Raw genomic sequence first — 14,352 nt, forward strand, 5'->3', positions numbered from 1 at the left:
TTTCAAGTTTTACTTAAAATTAAATTACAACTCATATTTGAGGAAAATTGGCAAAAACCTGGCAACATGTCATCATTGGAAAACAAAAGCAGCTTATGATTTCTTGGTACCTAACAAAATAGTCATAAAGATAGTACAGTAAATGCAGATGGAGACCGGTTTCTTCATGACTGACTACTGAGCCATCATGAATCTCTGAAAAAAACCTGCAAATTAGGGAAAATTTTTTTGATGTAAAGTTTTATCACAGCTATACAATCATAACCACAATAAGCTTACAATTCTTAAGTACCAGGTGCCTTGAGAAGGGCTTTGTAAACTTAGTGTAATTTAATCCTCTCAAGAGCAGTAGGGGGTGGATGCTATTATATGAGAAGACTAAACAAGAAAAATCTTAGGCAACTTCTCCAATTTATAGAGCTAGCAAGAAGTGGGTCTGGGATTCAAACCTGAGGATCTGACATTAGGGCATGTTCTTATCCAGTTATTATGATGCATCCCACTAAAATGCAAATGTATATATGAAAACAGCATGAAGAGTAATGATGAGTTTAACCTCTGGTGAAAATGCTTTTTGGTATCCCTTCAACTCAGTGTGGAAAGTGGATATTTTCTTAATTCTAATTTATTATCTGTATACTTGTGATTCTTAATCTTTTCTGGGTTCCTGACTGATTCAGCAATTAAACAAAAGCTAAGGATATTCTTTCCATTAAAAACAAAAAAACAAAAAAAACCACATGCACATAAACCATTGCTTAGAGTTTCAGAAGAGTCACAGGAGAAAGCCTCATCTTTCCCTCCCCTGGAGCATCACCTTCCTAGAAAATTAAATTTTGGTTAATTACCAGGATGGAGAGTCTCCTCACCCTATGACATACTTCTCTATTTATTAGATGTGTTACTTATTAGATCAGTTAAACTGTTGTGCTTAATGACACTTGATCTTTTGTAGACAGAAAGAAAACTCATTAACTTAAACAGTTACCTGTTCATGGCAAAAGGAAGATGTCTGAACTGAATTGGATAATCTCAAACACCACTTGAAAAGCTGACCTGAATTTCAATGATGCATTAGAAATTTCACTGATAAATGTCTGAGTCCAAGTAACTGTGAGTTCTCAAACTCAAAATGGGATTAAATGCATGACTTGAAGAAGTTTAAGTTTACCTTGTGTCAGTCATCCCTTGCTTAGTCTAGTCCTGTCCCTGCAAGTTTTGTATTCATCCCAGCACTCCCTGGGCCGTGATGCCAGATCCCAGAATTAAGGAGCTGTCAACTTGACGAGATGTTGGTGATTTTTCTCCCCTCTATCAAACGGAGTAGTTCCCAAAGGTTATAGTACTTGGAACATAATTATGAAGCCTGACTTCTCTACACAGAATCATGGCCTTACTAAATTGCTACCAGTGTGGTGGTCTATGGCTACTTTCTGATACTGGGGGAAACCAGCCTTGCTTCTGGTTTTTCTCACTGCATCCCAGGAGGATCAGCTGCACCTGCACCTGGCACATGAACTTTCTTTGTCCCATACCCTCTACTCTTGGTCCCTCACATTCAGGTGACCTCTAGCTATTAGCGGATCCATTCTCCTGTAACTTGTTAATTGGGAACAGCCAGATCTTCCTCAATAAGAGTCTGGAGGAGGGGGAATCATTACCCTTGTCTTTATGTTTCTCTCATTCCCGCCTATCTTTCTATGCCTCAGTTTCCTCTTCTACAAAATTGGGAGAATAATAGGATTACTAGTGAAGACTAAATGAGTTAATGCATATGAAGAATGTAGAACAGTGTCTGGCACTATGGAAAAGTTGTGGTGGTTGTTACTAACAGTACTGTTAGTATTATTACTGCCCAGGCTGGAGCTCAGTCAAGAATGGCATGTGGCCAGTTCCCAGCCACGGTTAATGGTAGTTTACAGTTAATAATAGCCAGTTTGAGAGGGAAAATTCAAATGTATTCATTCAATAATTTTTGTGATATCCACTATGTGCCAGGCACAGTGTTATTTGCTGAAAACTTCATATGACCTAATAAAGTCAGAGGAGCTGTGTTCAAACAATAACTAAAAGTGTCACAAAGATAGACCTTGAATTTAATGTAAAGCATGCCTAGACACTTGGTCAGTGTCATGAATGGCATTTCCTTGTCTACCTTGGCTGAAGCAAGGGTCCCCTTCCCAACTGAATTCCTGCCCTTTTAATTCCTGACAACACTTACACTTTGTCCTCTTCTCTACTTGAAGAGAGCACATTTTCTGCACAGTTTCATCTTATTTCTTCTCTGGGCTTCCTACAGACAACCACAGTGCTTTACTTGTTTAGATCAGTTTCAGCATTTCCCAGGTATGGTGAACAGTTTTGCTATGCTCTTCTTATCCTGTTTATCATGGTTCTTGACATCTGTTGGTTCTCTAAGTTGACTCAGCCTAATGGATTCGTTTGGTGTTTAAACTGTGTCAGGTATAGAGGTAAAAAGGTGAATATCAAGCTGTTTTTTCCCTTGAGGAGCCTTATAGTTCCATGTGGAGGAGACATACCCCAGAGTAGGGCATCTCAATGTGTTATGGCGAGTCTGAGTGCACAGGATACTTTGGCACCCATCCGTGTTACAGCTTCCTTTCCATTCCCCATTTCTCATCACAACATGTACCACCCATTACGTGAAAACCTGGTGTTCTTGACTCACAATCTGTAGGCGTTACACGCTGAGTTTTTTCCAGTACTGGTAATGGGTTGTACTGAATCATTTATTTACATTTCCTTGGCCAGTTTATTTTGACATATGACATATATTTACTGATGGAGAAAACACACGCAGTTTGTGAGTGCAGTGTAATGTTTTTCCTTTGGAAACAGAAGTGAGAGAGACATCATTTAAGTTTCACTGGCTGAAGAGTTACCTAGGTGTTTTTAAATGGGTCCAAAGTAGTACATGCTGCATTATCCCCTCTGCGTGTGTATACATGGGAAGAATGTAGGAACATCTATACAACGTATAATTTGAATAATATTTCAAGCAAAGGAAAACAAGTGGCACATCACTAATTTGGACCCTTTTACCTGATTATTGCCAAATTTATTTGTCTGGACTAAGCATCTATACCTTCATTAATCCTTAGTGCTTGCTATGAAATAATATCTTGTTGTATGCATTTTTTTAATCAAATTGGATCTGGGTTCAGTCAATATTTAATATACTGTAGGACTTGCTTTCACTTTATTGATTTTTCATTGTTCATCTAGTTCTAGAATAAGATTTTCTTATAGTTATAGTGCCTGCAATTCTGGTTATTTCCACAAGGTGAGTAGGGATATCTAGTTGTGACTTTGTGGGACCACAGATTAGATCTGCCCATGTTAGGATACATACAGTAACATATAGGCACATGATTCAATTTCTTACATGATGCTTTAGCCAAAATATAACTTTCTTAGTTTTTCTCCCACCTCTCTGAGTGCTGCTTTTGGCATGGTTTCATAGTCTTTGGTCCCTCTGCTGGCATCTGCAGCGTTCCCCAGGAATCTCTCCTTGGCCCATTTCCATCTATCTTTTTTTCTTATACATGCTCTCTTGGTCAGCTCATTCACTCCCATGACTTTTAAGTAACACCCATAAGATACTGAACTCCTGATCTTTATCTCCAGGCTGGATCTTTTGGGCTTCCTAAAGGAATCACCAGGATTTCCCACTGGTACCACAAGCCCTACCTGACTCTATGGAAAACCATCTCTCGTTCCTCCTCCTCGTCCCCCTCATGATGAAGCAGCATTCCTCTAGACAGAAGCCAAAGTCGCCCTTGATGCTCTTTCTCCTCTACCTTCCACATGAAATCCTATCATTCAACCCCAGTGGACCTTCTCTGTTACTTCTGCTTCCCTGACACTACTTTAATCAAAGTCTTTCTTATTCCTTACCTGCATGATTGACAGACCCACTGTCTTTAATCTCTTTCTTCTACCATCCACATTGTCATGAGTGCCATCTCTCAAAAGCACACATCCTTCAACGTGACTCACCCCCCACGGCCTGCAGGATAAGGTTCTAACTCTTCAGCAAGACCTACAAAGCCCTCTTTCACATTTGGCTGAGCAAGCAGCCTCATCTCCTGGCTTAGGTCTCCTCACAATGCTCCAGATGGTCTCTGCCCTTTGATTCTTTTGTGTTTTGTTCATGCTGTTTATTCTGTGTGGATTGTCCTCTCTCTTCCTTCTTCTCTGCCTAGAAAACTCTTCCTCATTTTTCAAGGCCCATCTCAGATCTCACCTGCTTGAGATGCCTTCTCCACCCTTCCCACTCAGTATGGGCTGCTGCCCGCACTGTGCTTCCACAGTGCTCTCTACTTACCAAGGACATGTTCAACATCCAGAACTCAGTACTATAATAATTTATTTCTTTTTTTTTAAATCCACAAAAGTTTGAGCTCTGGTTGGATAGGAAACTTCAAGTCATCCAATGTTTTTCTACTACCTTATCAAATCTACTACCATATCATACAGTGCCTATCATATAGAAGACTCCCTCAACTATGAACCAAGTAAGTAAACTTTATAGTAATAGTTAAAGAAATATCAAGAAAAGTCTTTCATCTTTCTTTCATGTATTTTCGTCTTTCTTTCATGTATTAGCTTTTAGTATTGCAAAGTATTAGAATTTGATATGTTTATAGGTTCCTGGTGGTTTGGGGTATTCACATTTTAAGCACTTTTGAGTTTAATAGCCTGTCTTTCTCTAAACTAGACCCATTAGTGAGATAGTGCTGTGTGCCTCCTTAGTGTTCCCACCTCTGAAATGCACTAGCTATTCAATCCTAATTGGAAAAATTTGGGGGCAGAAGTGGCTTTTTGTTGCTCTAACTTTATTTTAATCTAAGGAATGGCTTTGAATCACATTCACCTGCCTTAGTGGTTGCCACATCTTTATTTATTTTGTGACCCAAATTCATAAATCAAGATCAGGACACCTAATTTTTCTCAAATCATCCTAAACTGTCATGGTCCTCCTTTTCCAGTCAGAACCAGATTTTCCTCGCAAGTTGTGAGTCTCACTCCACCAACTCCACTCTCTTGATGGAAACTTCATATACATTGAAGGGGCTTCATGTGTTCTGTTATTTTTAAAGCTCGATTTTGTCAGATACATGCTTTCTGTTCATAAAGAAGCATTGCTACTTTCTTCTGAATGTAACAGGGTGGGGGGCAGAATATCCTTCTAAACAGAAACGTAAGGCAATTTTTTTTAACATATGCTCATAAGGAATGTAGTCCCAAAAGGTATTTCCTTTTGTGGTAAATCAGACTCTAATTCATGAATTTTAAAAATTATTCCTTCCTGCTGTGGACATGAATTTCTAAAGTGTGTGTGTGTGTGTGTGTGTGTGTGTGTGTGTGTGTGTGTGTAGACATTCATTACTGAAAGAGCAGGGAATAGAACAAATCATGGCCCCAAATTCCTTTGAATAATAATTTATATATCCATGTCTCCTTTCTTTCCCCAATCCGGCTTCCTTATTATTTTAATTGTTTCTGCCTTTACTACTAATGCATGAATCTGTCTTTGCTAAATCATCTTTTTATACAGAAAGTAAAAGCTGTGAAATACAAACACATTTTCAGGTTATTAATAGTAAGCTAATATTTATTGAACACTTACCATGAACCAGGCACTCTAATAAGCACTTGACATAGATTGTCTCATTTTGGTTATGAATTATAATCAAAGTGGAAATACTAAATGAAATACTTAAAAGCAAAGTAGAAGCAGTACTTTTATGAAACATAGAAACACCCTGAATAATTTCTTTTGCCCGTACGTAAGCACAGCCCTCAGTCTGCTTTTGATCCTCAGCTGCCACAGACAAATTAATCACACTCTCTTTTCTTGCTTTCATTTTAGTCAGAGAGCATTCAATAAATATTTAGTATTTCTGGGATACCAGTCCACAATCAGGAATTCTTAGTGTTATCAGTGGGCTACATGCACTCAGGGGAATTGTGAACAGTTACAGGAAACTAGCCCTAGAGAAACAACGACTCATTTACCCATCCTACTTGTCAACTATTTTAACCCTGTGAATCAGGCAGTATTTTGTTAGTATGTCTCTGTTTTTAGTCAGTCTAGAGTATCAAGTCCACTATTGTTAACTGTTCAGCAGTAAAGAGTAGCAAAGAAGAAATGAAGAGATGCAAAAATGTTTTCTCTCAAAGAATTTGAGAAATTGAAGTGATCTTACCCTTCTGAGGCAAAAGTGATTTTACAGAGTTGAAAGTCCAGAAACTTTTAACATCCTGCAGAGTCGCACAACCAGTGAGCAACAGGTGACACTGGAACCTGTGTCTTCTGTCTGCTGTGCAACTGTCTTTTGACCACAGAGAATACCTTTTCCTAGAATTCATCCCTTTCCATTTGATTTCCTTATCCCGCTGATTTTATGTATTTTTGTAACAACATGATACCTTTTATTATTTTCTTTCTTCTATTTCAAATTTGTTTTGCTGGTTTCTCTATACCCTCTTGCCTTTTGCTTTCTTTTCTTGGTTTAATAAAGGTTCTATTTCCCCTGCAGAATTTCTTTACTTTCAGTATTGCAATATTTTTGAATTACCTCTTACTTTTTCTATTTCCACTCAGAGCCTCTGAAAGGGGTTTAGAAATTTTATGTCTTTTTTCTTTTTAATTTATTTATTTAATTAATTTATTTTTGGCTGAGTTGGGTCTTCGTTGCTGCGCACGGGCTTTCTCTAGCTGCAGCAAGCAGGGGCTACTCTTTGTTGCAGTGCATGGGCTTCTCATTGTGGTGGTTTCTCTTGTTGCAGAGCATGGGCTCTAGGCACGTGGGCTTCAATAGTTGCAGCACACAGGCTCAGTAGTTGTGGCACATGGGCTCAGTGGTTGTGGCTTGCGGGCTCTAGAGCGCAGGCTCAGTAGTTGTGGCTCACAGGGTCTAGAGTGCAGGCTCAGTAGTTGTGGCGCACGGGCTTAGTTGCTCCGCGGCATGTGGGATCTTCCCGGACCAGGGCTCGAACCCGTGTCCCCTGCATTGGCAGGCGGATTCTTAACCACTGTGCCACCAGGGAAGCCCAGGGGTTTAGAAATTTTAAAATGTAATGTCAGTTCTCCAAATCAAATCAGCCAAAATAACAACAACCAAAAGCCAACAAAGGAGAAAAATGCTATTTAGCCAAGTATGTTCATCTTAAGTTTGAATTTGCCTTTTTTTTTTTTTTTCGGTGCTGCAGCTGCTGCTGCTGCTGAATCCTGTATGTTGAAATTTGTATGTTTTTCATTTTGGAAGACAGTAGTAAGTCTGAGAGTAGAATAGTTATTCCAACAAAAATGTTTTTCAGAAGTATGTATTTACATAGGAGAGAAAATAAATATGATATTATTGGTTATTTCTTGCTTTTTTAAAAAATAAGTTTATTTATTTATTTATTTTGGCTGCGTTGGGTCTTTGTTGCTGCACGCGGGCTTTCTCTAGTTGCAGTGAGTGGGGGCTACTCTTCGTTGCTGTGCACGGGCTTCTCTTGTTGAAGAGCACCGGCTCTAGGTGCACAGGCTTCAGTAGTTGTGGCACGCGAGCTCAGTAGTTGTGGCTCACGGGCTCTAGAGCACAGGCTCAGTAGTTGTGGTGCACGGGCTTAGTTGCTCCACGGCATGTGGGATCTTCCCAGACCAGGGCTCGAACCCATGTCCCCTGCATTGGCAGGGGAGTCCTATTTATTGCTTGTAATTCATAACTTAGCAGTTAGCTACTACACAATCTTGTATTTAATCTCTGGCTATTCTATGTTGGTTCTGTATTTTCCAACTAGAGTGCAACGAGGCACTACTGTGATTAGTTTATATGCTAATTTAAAATTTTAAATGTACTAGTATTAGATAGACATTTCTCCAAAGAAGACATACAGATGGCCAATAGGCACATGAAAAGATGTTCAGCATTGCTAATTATTAGAGAAGTGCAAATCAAAACTACATGAAGTATCACCTCACACCACTCAGAATGGCCATCATCAAAAAGTCTACAAATAATAAATGCTGGAGAGGGTGTGGAGAAATGGGAAGCCTACTACGCTGTTGGTGGGAATGTAAATTGGGGCGGCCATTATCGAAAAGAGTATGGAGGTTCCTTAAAAAACTGAAAATAGAGTTACCATATGCTCCAACAATCCCACTCCTGGGCATATATCCAGAGAAAACTCTAGTTTGAAAAGATACATGTACCCCAATATTCATAGCAGCACTATTTATAATAGCCTAGACATGGAAGTAACATTTAGGTCCATTGACAGATGAACGGATAAAGAAGATGTGGTACATATATGCAATGGAATATTACTCAGCCATAAAAAAGAATGAAATAATGCCATTTGCAGCAACATGGATGGCTCTAGAGATGATCATACTAAGTGAGGTAAGTCAGAGAAAGACAAATATATTATGTCACTTACATGCAGAATCTAAAATATGATACCAATGAACTTATTTACAAAATAGAAACAGACTCACAAACATAGAAAACGTACTTATGGTTACCAAAGGAGAAGGGGGTGAGGGATAAATTAGGAGTTTGAGATGGCAGATACAAACTACTCTATATAAAATAGATAAACAACAAGGTCCTACTGTATAGCACAGGGAACTATCTTCAACATCTTATAATAGCCTATAACGGAGAAGAATATGAAAAAGAATATATCTATATCTACATATGTATGTATAACTGAATCACTTTGCCGTACACCAGAAACTAACAGAACATTGTAAATTAAGTATAATTTTTAAAAAATGTACTGGTATTGCATGTATGCATTAATAAAAGACATACATCTACTCAAACATATTCCATTTCCTGTCTTGTCTGAATCACTTTTCAGGATCAAGTTCAAGTAAGAGGGCAATGATTGACCCATATGCCCCTTTGACTGAAGAAATATAAAATGTTTCCTTGCACAAGAGCTGAGAAATGGTAAGATTCCCTTTATCTTCCTTTTATTTCCCCATGGTGATCTCCTTTAACCTGCATCTGTGACCTGCACACATGAGGCCTGTGATGTAACACAGAAAGGCAGAGACAGGAGAAGATAGCGGGAGGCTTGGGAGAGAGCTGTGATGAGCACCGGCACCTCAGCATTTGAGTAACTACCACCATCATTGCTAAAATGCAACGGTTTGTTCAAGCTGCCTTGGGAACATTTTTAAAAAACACACAAAAACCGAGGCATTTAAAAGCACTTCAGCTGTGTATGCATGTGTGCTTGGTTATTTTGTTTGGCCCAAAGAGGATTAAAGGGACCAAGGTGATGTTCACTCACCCTATTCAACTTTGCCATTTTGCAGCAAAGTGTCATTTCTGATCACTGGTCTAGTTAAACCTGTGCGCAGAGCACAAAATTGTTGCCTGGCTTGATCTGAACAACACTTCCTCACATTTCTGGCAGGAGTTATGATCAGAACAGGACATTCATGAGACAGTAGCCTTGGCCCACAACATGCTCAGTGCAGAAAGGAATCCAGGCAGAGGGTTTAGTGAAAATGAAGTGGCTCTAAAAGAAATGGCACATAGTCACCTCTTCTTTGTACTCCTTTGAATGCTGACTTTTATAAGAATTTTATTTTGTTTCCTATCCACCTGCCTTTAATAATATCTACTCCCCCCAACCCTTAACTGCTCATTCAAATCTATACTACAACTGAATCAAAGAAAGAGGATTGAGGCATCTAGCTAGGAAAAGAGAATTTTAAAAGATAAAGTAAATAGAGAACAATACTTTGCAATTCAAGGAAACTTTCCCTGCTACTGTAGTCCACATTGGTTTTGCCCTTCTCTGTCTTCTGTAACATTTTAATCTGCCCCACTGAATAAGTCCTGATTGTCTGCTCTGTTGTATTTATGCCAGCTCAAAAGAGACTATAGTGTATAATCAAATAAGCAATGTTCACGACTATGCTTTGTAAACTATCAAGTACTGTGTAGTGTATTTAAATTTATTTTGTATGTTACTTCTGCTTCTCAATTTATGTCATAATTACTTAAAAAATTCTCTCTTATCTAACATTGTGCTGGACAAAAGGAGGGTCTATATTATTGACTCACTTAATAATCATTAATTATATTGTAAAAAAATGATTTTCAACCATTGAAGAGCATTATGACTCAATGCTAATATTCTTCCAGTATGATTCCATTAAAGCCAGATATACCTTCTGAGAGAAGCATTCAATTTGAAAGGCAAGAGTTCAGTTTCTCTTATTCCTAAATTCATGTTTCTTTTCCCCTTTGAATGAATTAGTTAGATTTTCCCATTTGAAAATGATGATTAGTTCTCTGTTGCTAATAGGTTCTAGAGGAACCAAAAGACTTTAATAAAAAGAAAGTAATTTTAAAAATTGACTCCAATGACTATTAATAATCCCTGAACAGTAATCTCCTTGAAGACAGAGACTCTCTGATATTATCTTTGAATTGTTTTTGGAACCTGGAAAACTATATTATAGAGGCAGGCTTAATTAAGGTATGTTGCATAAATGAATAGAAGTCTGATAGTAGGGGAGTGCATCTGTGACCAGCAGATCTTGGCTGTAACTATTGCTACCAAAAGAGAATTAACAGCATGAAAGGTATCTGGTTATCAAATGAGAAAGAGCATGAAAATGTCTTTTAATTTAGAAGTCAGACTCCTGGGCTAATAATCATGGAGCATAAATTTGTCTATAACAAAAGAACATTTCCTATGAAAATGACTTGTTAACCTTCATTCTGTGATGGAGGTTTTATATTGTATAATACTTAGGTTTGTTCTGATAAGGACATCTAGTTGGAATTGCTACCTTATTGATATGTTGTCTTAATAATGGAAGTGTGCCTAAATTAACTGGGAAAGATAAAGCATGTACAAAATAGAGAAGGAAGAAATATCAATGATAGCAGGAAAAATCTGTAACCCTGAGATAAAGGATTTCTTGATACTAAACTCTAAAAAAATACTTCAAAGTACACACACTTTTATAGGGCAACACTCCATCCATTATCTTTCTCTCTCCTTTGCTAAACCCAGATCCTCTTCCTGCTCTGTAACTGTCTCCCAAGATTTGCTTCTCCTCCCTCAATTTGCTCTATTTATCCCATTTCTCATTGAAGCCAGCCCTGGAGTTTGAGCGCAAGTACATATTTGCAGCTGCATGCAGGAAATTTCTGTTTTAACATCCTATTTTCATCTCAAACCCGAGAACAGAAAATCTGAACCTATTCTTTCAAAATAACTGTTGTACCTACCTTACTTATTTTTCCCTTTATTTAGTGACCTATTAGGGGAACTTGGTCTCATTCTTCTTCTTTTATTTGCTATAGCTAAATTCTCTCCAAAACATTTATTCTTTCAAAAACATGTGGGAAATTTGTAGGCATAAAGTCACATTTACAAGAGTTCCCCTCTCTGACAGCAGTAAAGCTAACCAAAAGAACTAAAAGAAAAAAATTCAAGTAAAACCATTTGTGCTGACCTTTAGAAAGGTCTTAACCTCATAATACAAATCCAACTATCATCAAGATGTAAGTTCAGTCTGATTTATACAGGACACTAGTTTCTCAACACAGTACAATAAGTGTCACTTAAGTGAAAGAAAAAAAATGTTGCGGAAACAAGCAAACACGTGAATATGTAGGCCTTTAATAATATCCACTATCTAGAGAGGTATAGTCTATGACCCTGAATGGCTGGTGGAAAAGAAGAGAAATATTCTGTCTCGAGTCAATTTCTCAACTGCAGCTCAGCCAGAATCTGAGAAAGCTCTAAGCTAAGCAGCTTCTTACTTGGGAGGGGTACGATCTAAAAACAGGTCCACTGTGAAACAAACTTCAGGCAACAAATGACCAAATACTCAAGGGCTAAAAACAGAAGCATAGAATGTCAGTCTGGTTGCCTTTTCATCTAGGGGTGGACATAATGAAGCAGGAGAACAAACCAATCCCCAGCAATACCATCTGTATTGTTGTGGTACAAATCAGGCCCTCAATCAGGCTTGCTAGATGTGGAGCCTGGACTTCTAACAAATTTTGAGAGAAACAGCAAGAGAACTCTCTTTGATCACACTGCCTATGTCCCCACTTCCCTTCCTTTGGTCCGCAGGAAAATGCATGAGACCTTACACCAGCAAACTTCAATCTTGTTTGTGAAGAGGAAGGTCTGAAGGGTGTCAAGGAGATGTCTCCCACCCTCTATTAGGGAAAATAGCAGAACATGTAGATATGCCCCCCCGTCAAAGGTAAGGAAGTTGCATAAGGGGAAGGATCATATTGATGTTGTTCAGCATTCTATGGCCAATACCTCTGGTAGCACCTGGCATAAAGAGGGCTCCTTAAAGATTTGATGAACAAATTATTATTGCAGAAGATAGGAGTATGGATTTTTAAGTTAGAGAGATGGTTAAGAGGACTAATTCTGAAACTTCTTAGCTTTGTGCCCTTGGACAAATTCTATAACGCTTTGTCCCCTCATATGTACAATTCAGGTAATAGTAATATTTTGTTTTGGGGATTAAAAGGTAAAATATATTTTAGATATTCAGCACATGACTCTGCTGGTTATTCTCCCTTTGGTGCTCCAGATTAGTTCTCCAGCAATGTCATTTTCTCTTTTACCTCTTTAGGCCTAGGAAGCAGCAAGGGTTCCCCATTGTTGCTGGTCTCTGGGCTCCTCAGCATCCTTCTTCGGTTTCCTTAATCCCGACCACAGTTCTGTAAGGACTACTTACGTGAATGTTTCTTCAATCTTCTGAATTGGATTTTGTTTTCTGATAGGATTTTGAGTGATACAGAGCCTGAAAGGAAGAATAATTAAAAAGGATTAACTTTTGGTGGTGGTGTTGGTAGGTGTAGTTGTATTGGTAGTAGTCAAAGCAGTAATACAGTAGTAGAGTTAAGGATAGTGGCAACTGTTATTGTTACTGTTATGAGCAGATCAAAATATAAAAGAAAATCTGCTAAAGCAAAAAGAAGTTCCTAAAATGAATACAGTATTCCCTAAGATGGGAGACAAGTTTAGACTATAACAAGAAAATTAAAGATGATGTGGAACTTTTTGATACAAAGTATTTTTAAAATTTGATATAAAATGATTCATCAACTAAATACAACAATACTAAGAAGAGAAATAGTGAAGAAAATTAATGTTGTTCCAAAACAAAAGAATTAATTTTAAACAAGGACACATCTAGAAAATAGAATCACTAACTGACTTGAGAACCTAATTTTAAAAATACCAAGAAAAATTGAAGATGACATAAACAGCTGGAAAGATATACTGTGTTCTTGGATTGGAAGAATCAGTATTGTTAAAATGACCATACTACCCTCGGCAATCTACAGATTCAGTGCAAACCCCATCAAATTACCAATTTCATTTTTCACAGAACTAGAACAAAAATGTTTAAAATTTTTTATGGAAACACAAAAGACCCCGAATAGCCAGAACAATCTTGAGAAAGAAAAATGGAGCTGGAGGAATCATGCTCCCTGACTTCAGACTGTTCTACAAAGCTTCAGTAACAAAACAATATGGTACTGGCACATAAACAGATACATAGATCAGTGGAACAGGATAGAAAGCCTAGAAATAAATCCACACACTTATGATCAATTAATCTATGACAAAGGAGGTAAGACTACACAATGAGAAAAGACAGTCTCTTCAGTAAGTGGTGCTGGTAAAACTAGACAGCTACATGTAGAAGAATGAGATTAGAACATTCTCTAATGCCATATACAAAAATAAACTCAAAATGGATTAAAGACCTAAATGTAAGGCTGGATACTATAAAACTCCCAGAGGAAAACATAGGCAGAACACTCTTTGGCATAAAGGACAGCAATATTTTTTTGGATCTGTCTCCTAGAGTAATGGAAATAAAAACAAAAATAAACAAATGGGACCTAATGAAACTTAAAAGCTTTTGCATAGCAAAGGAGCCCATAAACAAAATGAAAAGACAACCCACAGAATGGGAGAAAATATTTGCAAATAATGTGACTGACAAGGGATTAATTTCTAAAATAGACAAGCAGCTCATACAGCTTAATATAAGAAACAAAAACTCAATCAAAAAATGGGCAGAAGATCTAAACAGGAATTTCTCCAAAGAAGACATACAGATGGCTAATAGGCACATGAAAAAATGCTCAACATTGCTAATTATTAGAGAAATACAAACCAAAACTACAATGAGTTATCACCTCACACCACTCAGAATGGCTATCATCAAAAAGTCTACAAATAGTAAATGCTGGGGAGGGTGTGGAGAAAAGGGAGCCCTCCTACACTGGTGGTGGGAATGTAAATTGGTGCAGCCAC

At 37.9% G+C, this 14,352-nt stretch overlaps 1 protein-coding gene across 1 annotated transcript in view; it reads right to left on the reverse strand.

The window, feature by feature from the left end:
* Positions 1-12,756, reverse strand: part of MME (membrane metalloendopeptidase) — a 273,465-nt gene extending 260,709 nt beyond the window's left edge. Inside the window, exon 1 of the mRNA XM_059920079.1 lies at positions 12,645-12,756. The gene's annotated coding sequence lies outside the window, so the exon portion shown is untranslated. The remainder of the gene's footprint in view (positions 1-12,644) is intronic.
* Positions 12,757-14,352: the final 1,596 nt, after the last annotated feature.

This window comes from Balaenoptera ricei, chromosome 4, assembly GCF_028023285.1.
Source record: "Balaenoptera ricei isolate mBalRic1 chromosome 4, mBalRic1.hap2, whole genome shotgun sequence".
NCBI classification, from domain to species: domain Eukaryota; kingdom Metazoa; phylum Chordata; class Mammalia; order Artiodactyla; family Balaenopteridae; genus Balaenoptera; species Balaenoptera ricei.